Source organism: Triplophysa dalaica, chromosome 22 (assembly GCF_015846415.1).
Source record: "Triplophysa dalaica isolate WHDGS20190420 chromosome 22, ASM1584641v1, whole genome shotgun sequence".
NCBI classification, from domain to species: domain Eukaryota; kingdom Metazoa; phylum Chordata; class Actinopteri; order Cypriniformes; family Nemacheilidae; genus Triplophysa; species Triplophysa dalaica.
The window spans coordinates 3829406-3843926 of record NC_079563.1 but is presented as its reverse complement, the minus strand read 5'-3'; the positions used below and the strand labels follow the sequence as shown (position 1 = coordinate 3843926).

At 37.5% G+C, this 14521-nt stretch overlaps 1 protein-coding gene across 1 annotated transcript in view; it reads left to right on the top strand.

Annotated features, from left to right (window-relative positions):
* The first annotated feature begins 6875 nt into the window (after positions 1–6875).
* Positions 6876–14521, top strand: part of LOC130411818 (kelch-like protein 33) — a 28202-nt gene continuing 20556 nt past the window's right edge. Inside the window, exon 1 of the mRNA XM_056736713.1 lies at positions 6876–6966. The gene's annotated coding sequence lies outside the window, so the exon portion shown is untranslated. The remainder of the gene's footprint in view (positions 6967–14521) is intronic.

Here is a 14521-nt window from a genome sequence, read left to right as displayed (position 1 = left end):
TGGCAAACCGTATTTGAAATTCGAAAACGATGCATGACGATGACGAGATGTTGCTTGCAGCATCGGAGTGAGACTTTTTGGCATGCCCCCCTCAACGGGGGTCGAGCTCAGGAGGAAGCAGATGTTGAGATGTCAACCATGATAACCTGGACAGCCGCAAGCATTTGGTTGCAGTGTACACCACTGCCTCCTCCCCAGTGCTCGCGACTTGATATGTGGTTCCTGGGGTCGGAGTGCGGTGCCAAACCGTGCCCACCCCCGGTGCCATTCTTCTTGGAGGTGCATGAAGAGCTGTGTGAGACTTGGAGTGCCCCACTCACGGCTCGCTCCAGTCAGACCAGTTCTAGCTCCATTTACCTCCCTCGATGATGGTGCAGCCAATGGCTACGTCGATATCCCCCAGGTGGAACATGCGGTCGCGGTGCACCTTTGCCCTCAGAATGGCTGCCACCTAGAGGAATCTGCCACGCCTACCGCTCAAAGTGTTTAAAAACTCTATATTGTTTGACAAAATCACCATACATCTACATTATAGAGCGGATATATGCAGTGATTTTGTCTGTCACTTATTTGTTTCATAGAGCGCATGGCCTTTACTGGTGTTGCGCTTTCTCCTCAATGTGGTGCTGCGTATCATATTATATCATATCATATATGCATATTAGCACTTCTTTGATTTTTAATGCAAGTGATAGTTTTAATATGTCTCACACACACACAATGAGCTCATCAAGAAAAGACAGAGCATTTGAACTTACTCGCCACTCTTATCAAACAGGTCAGGAAAGAGCTGTTTAGAAGAGCTGTTTATCAGCTAAATTGATTGCTGGTGCAGTACAGTCATTATACGGATGGATATAAAATGACAAAATGTGATGCTAAATAAAGTCAATATATGGGCAACAAACAATCTTATGTGCTTGTTAGATCACAGAGTTTGAACTCGTGAGTACGGGCGGACGTAGACCGGTTATATTAGAATTGATAATTCACTCAGTCAGATACATCCAATAATATTTCACCTAATAGCATATTTATTTGAATGTAGCTGTAGGTTTAAACAAAGTAAAATTAAATGATAAGACAAAAAACATAAAGTATTGCTGTGTTTTATTTAAAAAAATATGAATTTCACGAGTTTGCCTGGCAGATAATAAGTACAGATGATACGGGACGGATGATACGGAACGGATATTATGCGTAATTGGCATGCTGTCCTGGAGAGAGGGCTTTGAGCTTGCTAGTTCCTCCAAACTCGACTTGACTCTCGCCCCTTGTCCGGGTAGAGGGCCCGGGCCGGGTATGTGCCTGCACTGGGGTCTTTCCCACCCGTTATGCTGCCGTAAATAGGCTGATGGTGAGGAGTTGTGGTGGAGGAGCGATTATGCGAAAATGTAGAGAGAATAACGATGAGGATGTTGAGTCTATTTGTGTGGATCTCCTCCCAAGATAAAAGATGATTGGTGAGATTGGTTATAGGAAGGAAGCCGGGTTAATTATCTGATTGTAAGATTGGTCATAGCAAGCCAGCTGGGTTAGTTATCTGCACATACTCTTCCCAAACTTTGTTAATAAAACATCACATGTGATTCTGGTAAAATGACTGCAATGATTTTGTTAACAATTTAAAGAAATAGGATGAAAAACACAATGCTTTTTAAAGTATAATGGGTTTTTTACAATAGGGAATATAAAAAGCAATTCATTTTGCAGTTGCTGCAGAGTGCCTGTCGACAAGTCACCTCCCAATGCATCCTCGATAAAAGGGTGAGGAGACCTTTGATCAAGGCATCGATCCCCCAACTAATCCCAGGGCGCCGCAGCAATGGCTGCTCAATGCTCCGAGTGTGTGTTACTCACTGCTGTGTGTTTTTACTTGGATGGGTTACATGCAAAGCACAAATTCAGAGTATTGTAAACCCTACTTGACAACACGTGACGTCACTCACTCACTCACTCAAAAACATTCAAATAAAATAAGTGTTTGTTCAGATACTTGCCCTTACATAACAGTTCCTTTATTTAAAACAAAGCATCCAGCATGATTCAACACTGATGAATAATTACAGATGCATAAATATTACAAAAATCACTTAAATAATATTTACTCAATGTGATTGTTGGTGAGTAATATGTCTTCCTCAGGCGCTGTGTAGGCCTTATTTACTGTTGCCGTGGTTGCAGTCTGTGTCATTATATGTTATATAAGAAGTCTCTAAAATAGTTATGGGCAAATATGGACAAGTTAAATTGGTTGTACTGCACAACTTTCGATCCTCCTGTCAGATGCAGCTCAGCTGGACTCACTGTTCTGAACTTGAGCGGGCAGGAAGAGCTCACTGTTAAATTCCCACACAGCAGAAAGCCGCCTGTATGTAGTGTATTAAATATTTCTTTGCTTATTTAATCAACAGATTTACAATGTCCTGACTACAAACGTTTTAAACATACATATTTAAATAGTTTAAAAAATGTTATTTGTAATGAAACAATGTGCCACTTACGTTACCCACAGGTCATGTTATTATCATAATAGTATGAATATAGTAAGTAACTGGACCGTCAGTAGGTTATCTTGTAACGTCATGAGTTCGTGCAGGCGATTTCATGAATTGGTCATTAAAGTGCCAGCTACGTTGCCATATGGTAAGTTATGAAATTTCTGAAAGTGACCAATACATCAGCCTTCTTCTGTCAGTAACTCTATGACTGTTGATGTTCACATGGAAATGCAAATTCACTGAGTAACGCATATTAAAAATACTGCAACCTTTTAATTCAACACACTGCGTGCAGCTCTGCAGTGAATTAAGCTGTGTGAATTAAAACAATTAAGAGGAATCGTGTAAAATCTATTTTTTATTGCCAGCGTTGATAGGAATAAATGAATGTTTGGGAAACACTGTTTTCTCATCTGTCTTGTCAGTCTATGGTGCGCGTTCACGAGAGCACTTCGATGCATCAGGTTTGAGAATATATCAATTAAAGTTATTATTTTGTTGTGTTTTTGGCACATAAAGTATTCTTGTCACTTCAAAAAATATTAATATGAGGAGACTTGGAAAGCTCTCAGATGTCGCCTAAATATCTTAATTTGTGCTCTGAAGACTTTGTGCTCTAATAATAAAAATTTAACGTCGTGTGGGTGAGTAAAAAGAACACGATTTAGATTTTGAGGTGAACTTGTCCTTTAAATGTGCTGTCAGGAAATATAAGCAGCATCTACTGGTGAGATTTGCGACTATCTGGATTACTCCACAGCTCACCCCTCCCTTTCAAAGCACCACGGTGGCTGACACAAGGACAAAGATGTTGTTGTGATAGCAATATTTCATAAAATTATATTTTGAACTAGTGTTCACATGTATAGAATAAATAATCAATATGAACTCAAGACATCTGCACATCAACTAAAATAGTTATCATTTGCCTTTTTTTCTCTAGAGCTGATCTTCTGATTCTCAAAAATGAATTTATTAAACTTTATGAGAGAGATCATCCTGAACTCCAGCAGTGCATCCAGAATCTACATCGTATCATGAGAACATTTGAAGAAGACTTCAGAGGTTCTACTGAAGGCTCAAGAAATGCAGGAGTTGTGGGAATAGTAGGAGGAAGTGCTGTGATTACAGGAATATTAGGAGTGGCTTTAGCTCCATTCACTTTTGGGGCATCTTTTATGGCTGCTGGTGCTGTTGGTGTTGTGGGAGGAGCAGCGACGGTCGGAGCGGCTGTAATTAAAGGTGGAGACAGTAGCTCTACGAAAAATAAACAACTGACAGAGTTTAAACAAAACATTGAAACCGAAGTGAGGAAATTTGAAGAGAAAATCAAGCCTATGGCTGAGAAGATGACAGACCTTAATGAGCAAACTGAGAAATAATGAGATACTTTGAAAAACTACAGCAAGACTTCAATGATTTTCTAATATTTGTTGACCCCACCAGTAACAAACACAACATATGGATAGAAGACTTTAAAGAATTAACAAAAGAAATGTCTGAAAGTATATATTTGATTACAAACATAGCAAAAATTGTTGGCATTTTACATTTACATTTACATTTAGTCATTTGGCAGACGCTTTTATCCAAAGCGACTTACAGTGCACTTATTACAGGGACAATCCCCCTGGAGCAACATGGAGTAAAGAGTCTTGCTCAAGGACACACTGGTGGTGGCTGCTGGGATCGAACCAGCAACCTTTGATTTACCAGTTCAGTGGTTTAACCCACTAGACCACCATCTTACACGGCAGTGTAAGGCTTTTGCTTGATATGATTACAGTTTTTGAAAATACCAGGGCTCTCAATGACATGAAAGAACTAGCTGAAAGACCCAGAGATGAAGAAGTAGATGAAGGGGAGATGACGTCACAGGCTGGGGAATTTATTGCAGGAATGAGGAATGCAATTCATCAGTTACAAAATATCACTGATAACCTTAAGAAAACAAAAGACAAAATGGAAGATTTTGAGGACACAGCCTGACAAACAAAATAATATAAACAGCTGAGGGACAGACAAGACCCCAACTACTGATCAACATAGATTTGAATGATTTGATCGTGTCATTTTTTCCTACAGTGTCTAGTCCTTGTATTGTCATCAGTTATTAAGTATAGACCGATCATTTTATCAAGTGACTGTAAATAGGACATTGTCAATATGTATATAGGATAAGAACGTGGGTCATGGAGAGCCACAGGTTCAACTTTCATCAAATACACCCGAACAAGCTCATGAAGGTCTGAAGACTTACTAGAAACCACAAGATTTAATCAGTCTACTGTGTACTGTTTATAGTACTTTGGCTGTCCAAGATGTTGGTCGCCCATGATTTATAGGGGTTAAAGGACTTTCTTATATAATTCAAATGTAAGATAATTTGTTGATGAGCATTGTTGCTCAAACGTTGTGTGTATATACTCTTCGCATTTCAGCATGTATTTCATGTAAAAATGTATGTAATTAGAATGTGAAGAGGGGTTTTCATTCATACGTTTCTGCATAAGAGATTCACATGAAACTGCTGATTCTTTATTCTTTGTATTCGGTTGAGATTATTCATCCAACTCAGACCCAAGAGTGGACAGTTCACTTGACCAAAGGAGATCATAGAATGTTTTGCAATTGTTTGTCCCTCGACATGTGTGCAGTGAACTCGACCGCATATTACAGTTGCTTTTTTGAGCAAATCGTGTCTGTTATGTTGTTGATGTGGATTCAGTCTATTTCTCTAAAAGCACTAGAGTTTGATAGATCTAACTATGAGATATGGCTTGCAGATCTTATAGATCTAAGATTTAAGTCCAGTTTCATCAAATCTCTCTATGTCAGGAACTTGTTAAATCCAGAAATATCAACTCTGTTGTGAGTCAATACTTTAACCCAACCACCAGGGACATACAGAGCTGAAGGGAAGAACAGCTGGCAGGAGACGAAGTGATGTTTAGATAACTGAAAAAAATCTTTATTGAATAATCTCAGTTGTGCTTTAATGCTCAGTCTCTGTCAAGCTCCATCTGACTAGAAACAGATTCAATAGGTGTTAGTAGTATAATCATATACTGTGTGTCAAAAAGTTTGATTGATTTATGATCCCCTGTCAAATTTTATGTCCACCGATCACTCAAACTGAGACTTTTATGGCGTGACAGCCCTGATTTTTGGGGAGATCCTCTGACCCCATACCCTTCCTTCGGGGATCTAACTACCTTCACCCCCCTTTACTACTTCCTTATCAAAAAAGACTGTTTTCATCCTGTTTTACTTTTACTGCAGGATATTAGTGAATGACATTTGTAAACTAGTAGGATAATATAAGTGTAGTATGAGTGTTTTTCCTCTAAGAGTGTTGTTTCCTTTGCTTAGTGGTTTTTATCATGCAAATGAGTGAGTTGAGCTTTGTTGTTTGAAATCTTCTGAATGTGTGTGTGTGTCTCCCTACTTTCCCCCTAAGTAAGTAATTTAATCAGTAATTCAAAGTTAGTTAGTTTTAATGATCTGACAGTCCTGTTTGATAGTTTATATTTATTGCTGTGTTAATGTGCCCCATGTAGTTGTCTTCATCCTGCTGACCTGACATCCTGATGGTCAGGCAATGATTGATCTCTCGTTAAACGGGTGAAAACAGGGGGTATGTTAGAGTAGAGCCCTAATGTTTCATCTAAGAATGATTGGTACCAATAGATTAAGATTGTATATGATAAATGATTTAAATTATTGGGTTCTGATTATCATCAATACGTCATACAATACATATGCTTCAAGGATATGTCTCTGAACTGTTTCTTTTAATGTGTGTTATTAAACATATAACAAAAGTATTCTGACAAAAGTTTTATAAGAAATGTCAACGATAGTCAGTTACGTTTTAACAGGTCTTTGGTATCGTTCGACATGGATGTGTATTTTCATATATTAAACAGGGTAGTGTTCTCTAACAAAATTTGTAATGTTTGAGAGTTAAGGCAATGATCCAATTTAATCAAAAATGTATTCTGAGTCGTGTCATGGCTTACCGAATGAGTGGTGAGACGGCAATTTGTCTATGTGAACCAAACTGTTTTAAAGAGTATTCTTTGAAATGTCCGTCACCTGTACGTTGATTAAAATTAAGTACTTCCTTATGCCTGAGAGGATGTCAAGGGTCTACGATGATTCATTATGATAAAGAGTTTTGTGGTCTTGTTAGAGACAGTGTGAATGGTCATTTATGTTTATTACAGGTAGTCTAGTGTGTGTGTGTGTGTGTGTGTGTTTGAATATGTTAATGCCGTCCCCCACTACCTTTTTTTACGCCATGCCCTGTAAGTCTTTATAAGGTTTGAAAAAAAGTTAGTTCATTCGTACAGAATCCTGTGTGTCAAGACGGTCGGACAGCGGCGTTGTGGTAAACAGACATTCAGCTCTTTTTCGTTTTGTAAAACTACCCATTCTTCTAAAAAGGCAAGATTCATTAAAGGTATGTGACTTTCATTTCTCTTTGAAACAAATAAAAACAAAAGTATATGTAGTCAAGCTATTGGTGCCTTGTTTAAAAAAGGTTGTGTGTAATGAAATAGGTGCTTTAAACCACCCCAGATATTACTGGCTTATAGAAGAAATTAACAAACTAAATGCTTCAAGCGGTATGTAAATATACAAATATTACATTTATAAGGGTCACAGCATTTAGTAAAATATATAATGAATAATTGCTTTCAATTTTATCTAGAGGTATGACACCCCGTTGTAACAACACATCACCGCAAAACACTGGATGTTTAAGAAGAGTCGTCGGTACTAGGCCTGTGTGTGTGTGTGTGTGTGTGTGTAGGTGTGTTTGTGTGTAGGTGTGAGTGTAGGTGTGTGTGAAGGTGTGTGTAGGTGTAGGTGTGTGTGTGTGTTTGTGTTTGTGTGTAGGTGTGAGTGTAGGTGTGTGTGTAGGTGTGTGTGTTTGTGTGTAGGTGTGTGTGTAGGTGTGTGTAGGTGTAGGTGTGTGTGTGTGTGTGTGTGTGTGTGTGTGTGTGTGTGTGCGTGCGTGTGTAGGTGTATGTGTAGGTGTGTTTGAGATAGTAGTGATTATTCAATAATCATGTAATAAAATCTTATACTGCCTGCTGGCATGACACCCTGATGTTCTCACATCACAGTTTGAAACCTGACGGTTGTGTTTTTAAATTTGAGAGAGATAATGGTTATGTGTTAGTTGGTTCAAGGTTTAATATTTTTATCTGATAAGTGATTAAAGTTTTGGGTCACAATTTTATCATTGTGTCATACCAGGGGCGATTTTAGGTTTTCAATAAAAGGGGGGCTGAGCCTCGAATTAATATACGTGTAAATACATATATATATATATATATATATATTTCGATATATTAATAATATGTAGTCATATAGCAGATGCTTTTATCCAAACAACTTACAGATGAGGTCAACAATGGAAGCAATTGGAAAAACATAAGGATAACAAAAAGCATAAGTGCTATAAAAAACTGGTCTGATTATAGCCTACCACGGTATACAAAACTAAATTGGAAGTTTTCTTTAAGAGTAAGAGATCAGTTGATGAAGGAAGAGACGTGTTTTCAGATGAATCTCTAAGCACCACATACTGTATACATTACTAAAATAACTGATTAAGAAAGAATATGCAGAATAGCATACAAGATATTATATATCACATTAATCCATTAATCTGCAACATTTATAATTCCAAGTGACAAATCCATATAATAAATGTCACAATCAACTGCGGAGTCATTATTCAGTAGTAGGAATAACTTGATATGTTTCCCTGCCATTCACTCTAAGTAGTGCTCATCTATCACATCCACAATATGTTTTAAATTCATAATAAAAACACTGAAGCGTCTAAAAAACGACAAAGAGCTTAAACGTTTGTTTCATCAGAACATAGAACAATGAATAACACAGAAGCCCTACCAGGCTGAAGTAAGGTAACATAACTCTATCTGCCCGTCGTCTTTCTGGGGCTCTCAAAACTACCGTCAGCTCTCATAACTAGGTGCAGAAAATGAATGACACATTTCTGTGCACTACAACATCATCATGGTGCTGTTCTAAAGTATTCCGTCATTGGAGGGAAGTGCTTTTATTTTGCTGGAGGTAACGTAAACAACCAACGTAAGTTTACAAGTGTTGAACGCAGACATTAAGAGGCATTTATAACAAAGAATAGCTACGATCCAGATGTCGTGTTCATTTACACACATTGTAACTTTACTGTGCTTATGACGTTCACTCCACTTTGTGCTGTTGTGAACTGAAGAATGCGCTCGCTAAATAACAGCCGTTTTCATAATAAGAGTTTTAAGGGGCACTAAAAAAAGCGATCTCGAATTATTGTACACATTACATTATTACTCACAATATTTTAGGGGGGCTAGGCTGGAACTTTAGGAGGGCTTTAACTCCCCTAAAAATGGCCTAGCAACGCCACTGGTCACAACTATATCTTTTTTATTCAATGACATGCCCTGCCATGTTCTTCCTGGTCATGGAGGAATGGGGGATTGTTCTTTGTTAGCACCTCTAAGGGGTGTCTTTCTGACAAATGGTAGAGTCTTAAGACAATGACCTCCAAAAAAGTTTGGGTTTCCGTCCTGACTGATTTTCTGGAGATGTCTGTGTGTCTACGATCTGGTGTGACAGAAAATCTTTCATGTATGTGTAAGTGACTCTTTTTGATATTTTTGGCATAAAAAAATCAAGCATGTACTACATATGGTTTAGGGTTAAACTTTTAAAACCAGGAATAACAAAAAAATCTAGTCAATATCTTCATCTACAATTGTCATAGCTCTACAATGTTTTATTTAATAAATGTTGAGTTTCAGATGGTGCCTTAAGATCTTCAAGAAGGATGGTGCTATCCCCTATAGCTCTAACCATGGGTTAAAATACAATTGTTTAGCGCTCCTTTCAAAATGAAAGATCTATTATTGTATTCTTTAAAAAATGTGGAATAGTCCTGTAACTACTTTGTATCATGTTGAGTAAAGACTGAGTCACATCAGTGGGGTTTTAAATGTAGCTTCTGTTAATGGAGTTGTAGGTAAGGATGTGTTTATGGTAATAGGTCGATGCATTTTTGGGGATCTCAAACACCCCTACATCCACTTTCCACAGCTTAACTCATGAGACTGCATCAGTCTGAGACTACAGTAGTTTCTCTTTCATTTCAACCCTCTTCATCGCTAGTATTTCATGTTGTACATCTAAAGGCAAATAAGTCTAAACAGATAGTGTTTCCATTTCACATTGTTTTAAGGGCATATATTGGTAAGTGTTAAGTAAATGACTAAATGTTTTTTTAACGGTTCTCTTCAGATCTAAACTTTACACAAACAAAGTAAAAGTTGACTCAACTGGGCAAGTTTTATGTAATTGTCATCCTTTTCTTGTGTTGCATGCTTTTCACTGAATATAATTCCCTTTCTGACAGCAACCATCTGAGCGTATTAAAAATAATATTAAAAGAAGCCCACTGTAAGTTTTTTAAAGGTTTAAAAAACATATCGAGCTACAGAGATAGATTTAGTTTTCCGCTTTACAAGTTCTTCCTTTTAAAAGATTGGATGATACCTCTATTTTTTGCCTAGTTTTGTCTTATTAAGATAAATGTTTTGGTCTTTTCATCTTCTTTTCTCGATTGCTCAACAAGCACTGGCAAACATGTCTATCAGTAGAATTTTATTTGACCTTCACCATAGGTCTTTCAGTGGTGAAGACAAATGGGAAGTCCATGGCCACCAATGGTCCCAATCTCACGCGTAACTTAAGTTAAAGATGGGTTTATTCATATAGAGACACTATTAACATTGCAAAAATATCTCTATAAACCAGTGCGTCAGTAAATGAATCAGTTGATAAATAACTAATTACTTGAAGGCTGAACACACGTTTTGTGTTACCATGTTGCCCCATTAAATCGATTTGCTTTAAGAAATGAGTTTGTGATGTAATCCATATACTGTACCCTCAAATACACATCATGCACTCAACGTGGTTCTCTCACTATATATCTGCAGTGTTGATCAAAACTTTCGACCTGTTTTACTACACAAGTTTGTGCCCTCACCATGTGAATGTCAAGAACATTTTTACATTTCTTAAATTGTTCATCTTTTGTAAACCTTTTGTACGGTTTCAACATTTGCATTTAGTCAGTACAAAGTTGTCAGGCATTTACACTTAAGGTTTCAGAAGTTGTTTTGTTTGTCACTGTTTTGTTAATATTTACACATGACGAATTTGATGTGATGTGTCAGTGACGTTTGTTAGCTTCATTACATGTTTTACCAAATCTAACGAATGAATCCGATGGTCGGCTTTTCAACTGAAAGCCAGTAAATGTACACTCTTAATACGAATGTGTAGAAAAATTACACAAATTATATGTAGCACTCCACTATACTCCTTTTGTGTCAATATTAATTAAAATTGTTTTGGAAGGGTTTATCTGTTTCGCACAGTAGTTATGTGTAGGTTACAATTTACACATCTTATTAATTTGTCACACCATTCAACACACTTTGTGTAGACTGATCTGCTTAACACAGATTCAGTGTAGCTTTTTCAGATATTTAATTTTGGTAAATGTTCCTGAACAGCAGGCCTCTCATCCTGTAATATTCACATCATAATCAAACTGTTATAAAAGGTCAAATTATATTTTTGTGTGAATCGTTAACTTAATGCGCGTCCCCTTTAAATCGCTGGTGCTCTGCTCGTTAAAAAACGCCTAACAAAAACGCAGACGGGGAAAGATTTGAACGCAGACTTGTTGGAAAAAGGAAGCAAAGCATCTTGAATTTTTTCTTTTCTATTTATGGTTTAAAACGGTGCATTCATTTATTAGTTGCAGGCGTAAATGTAACCAACAGTTACAAATTACTCTTATGCTCTTCCACATTAAATAGATGATGTGGAAGAGCATAAGATGGTGCTACACCATGCTGCAGGTCCTGACACACTTGCTCCCACCAACTGCAGGAAGAGGTGCAGTCTCAAGCCGGTGCAGTGTCGGATCTGCCATTTCATATTTGCTGGACTTTGTACCGGTAAAAACATTTTTTATTTAGTATGATTCTCTTGAAGAAACAAACAAAAGTTATTTCCTTGTCCTTAAATTCTCTTTCTTTCCTAATATTAATCTATATTTCTATACAGTGTGGAACCAGGATCTGCTCTCTGTGTGGTGACAATGCCACAAGAGGCCAGCAACCACAACTGATCTGCATTGGAAACCTGACCAGTGAAGCCTGTCAGTTTGTCATTGTTGCCAAACATGACAAAGTTGTTATTCCGCTGGAAGATGAGAGCCTAACCTGTGCCTTGGATAAGCTGTTTAAGGTCTACTGGGTCTACAATCTTGAGTATCCTCCCCAGCTTGCTTCAGTTTTTATCTTTCTGGAGCATGTATATGACTTGCCAGTGTCTAAAGCTGCAAGAAGATCCAAAGTCTTGGAGCTGATTGGCAAACTTCAGGCTTTAGCCTAAATCAGCCAGTCATGTACTGTTGTCCAATATGTAAAAAGCCAGTTAGCTTTCAAATCAGAGGACTTTTTGGATGGTAATATCTACATTAATCCAAGATACAAAGTGTTATAATAAGTTTTTTTTTGTCCACGTAAGTAGGGGGGGGAATTTTTGGGTCATGTTGCCTAATGAAAATGTACGGTGGCCGCTGGGTGTCACTGCGCTGCAACAGAAGAAAACACATGCAAACACAAAAAAACACAAGCAAATTCAGAAAGCATTCGCGTTAGTTTGACGACACATGCCCTGCAAATTCTCGCAACACAAACAAACACAGAAACGCGCTGCAAATTCTCGCAACACAAACAAACACAGAAACGCGCTGCAAATTCTCGCAACACAAAGAAACACAGAAACGCGCTGCAAACTGCACACACGACAACGGAAGTGTTTCCGGGGGACCGCAAAAACTGATGCACCTGATTGGGACGCGCTTCACTTGGACTGTTCAAATTCGTTAGTGGAGTTGTCAGCCACATTGAAGGTAGTTGCTTTATAACTTTATTTTAACTTTCTTAACGTACGTCCGTAGGATATTATTAGCCTGTCGATTTGAACAGTTTAACAAAAACTATGAGACATAGTAACTGCTCGACTTACTTAAACAAGTGTCACGTTAAAAAAGTTTAATGGTTTAATGATTAATGATTAAAAATGTATTGTAGTCGACATAGTCAGTGTGGCTGACAACTCCACTAACGAATTTGAACAGTCAAAATGAAGCGCATGAAGTGCATCAGTTTTTGCGGTCCCCCGGAAACACTTCCGTTGTCGTACGTGCAGTTTGCAGCGCATTTCTGTGTTTGTTTGTGTTGCGAGAATTTGCAGCGCGTTTCTGTGTTTGTTTGTGTTGCGAGAATTTGCACCGCGTTTCTGTGTTTGTTTGTGCTTCGAGTATTTGCAGGGCATGTGTCGCCAAATTAATGAAGATGCTTTCTGAATTTGCTTTTGTTTTTTTTGTTTGCATGTGTTTTCTTCTGTTGCAGCGCATTGACACCTAGCGGCCACGGTAAAAATGTGTCTAAAAACACATTTTATACCACTTTAAATGGTCTTTAAATGTATATGTTGTTATAAATTGACTTGTTATAAATTTTATTGTAAAGGATTGATGTTAATAAATGTATTGAAGTCAATTTTTTTATTGTCATGATTTTTGTGTCAAATAAAAAGAATTGTTCTGTGTAAGAATTTAGATGTATTCTTAACACAATGTGTGTAGCCAAGGCCAGCACATAATGTGTAAATTTAACACATGTTTACACATCTTTGTGTTAACCTTCCAGACACATTTACTGTGTTATAAATCATTAACACAGTAAATGTGTAAAAAATAGCTCAACACGCGTTGTCCCAGAACTCACCCAAAGATGTGTCAGAATTTAACACGGTTTGTGTCTGTTTTAACACATCCTTTCTAAGAGTGTAGGACAGCTCTTTCATATTCTGATATAATCTACAGAAGGTGATAAAACAGACATGTAAGGCTAAGGATTTGTATTAATTTTATTATGTAAAGTTTCTCATTCGAACTTTTTCAAAATGTTTCATTAGTTTTTCTGCGTTTTTTCTTAATTTAACACTTCTTCGTTATAACTAGTTGCATGCTTACTTCTTTGTGATTTAATTGCTCAGATAGCCTTTTGTAGTAGAGTAGGCGGGGCGAGACCGTGGTTCGAGTCCGGTGAGTAATTGTGAATTAGCGCCAGCTGTGCGCACACTGGGCTCGAATCACGTAGGAGATAGGGAGCATATAAAAGGAACGAGCGACCGGACTGTCGAAGAGAGAGGACCGTGCCCGAACTTGTGTTTGTATTTATGTTTATGTTATTTCGCCGGCGGTCGTCCGTGAGGGGCCGCCGGCTGTTTTTATTTATGTTAATAAATGTTTAAATGTTTGCCGGTTCCCGCCTCCTTCCTTCCCTTTTATTGAATCTTATTACACCTTTGTTATAAATTGTAATTTGACTTCGACTTCGCTCATTCTTACATTTTGACCAGTTCATTGTTTTGAGATCTTGTTCAATTGTCTTATTTTCCTCACTAATTTATCCAAAATGTCTCACTTTAATGCTGGTAAGATCAGCTGTTCTAAGTTTTCTCATTTTTCGAGTTTTTAGGGTTGGTATGCTTTGATTTAATAAAAAACAATTATTAGCATCTTGTACCTTCTTTATCTTAATGCCTCTATTTTATTACACATCAAGTATTTTAGCTATTGAGTATGTATGTTTTTATTTCATACATCGGCACCAATATTTGGCACAAAATATGCATGCAGTCCTTATAATCTAAATATAAGATTACTATGATGTAGCTCAGTTGTATTTTACTAAAGAAAACATCTTGATTTAGATTCGTTTTTCTTTGAAAGGAGGAAAGGAAAGTTGTTTAAGGTGTCAATTAGAAAACCTGTTTCCATGGAAAGTGCATACATACTTGTTTGGTTACAAGATTTATGGCACAACCAG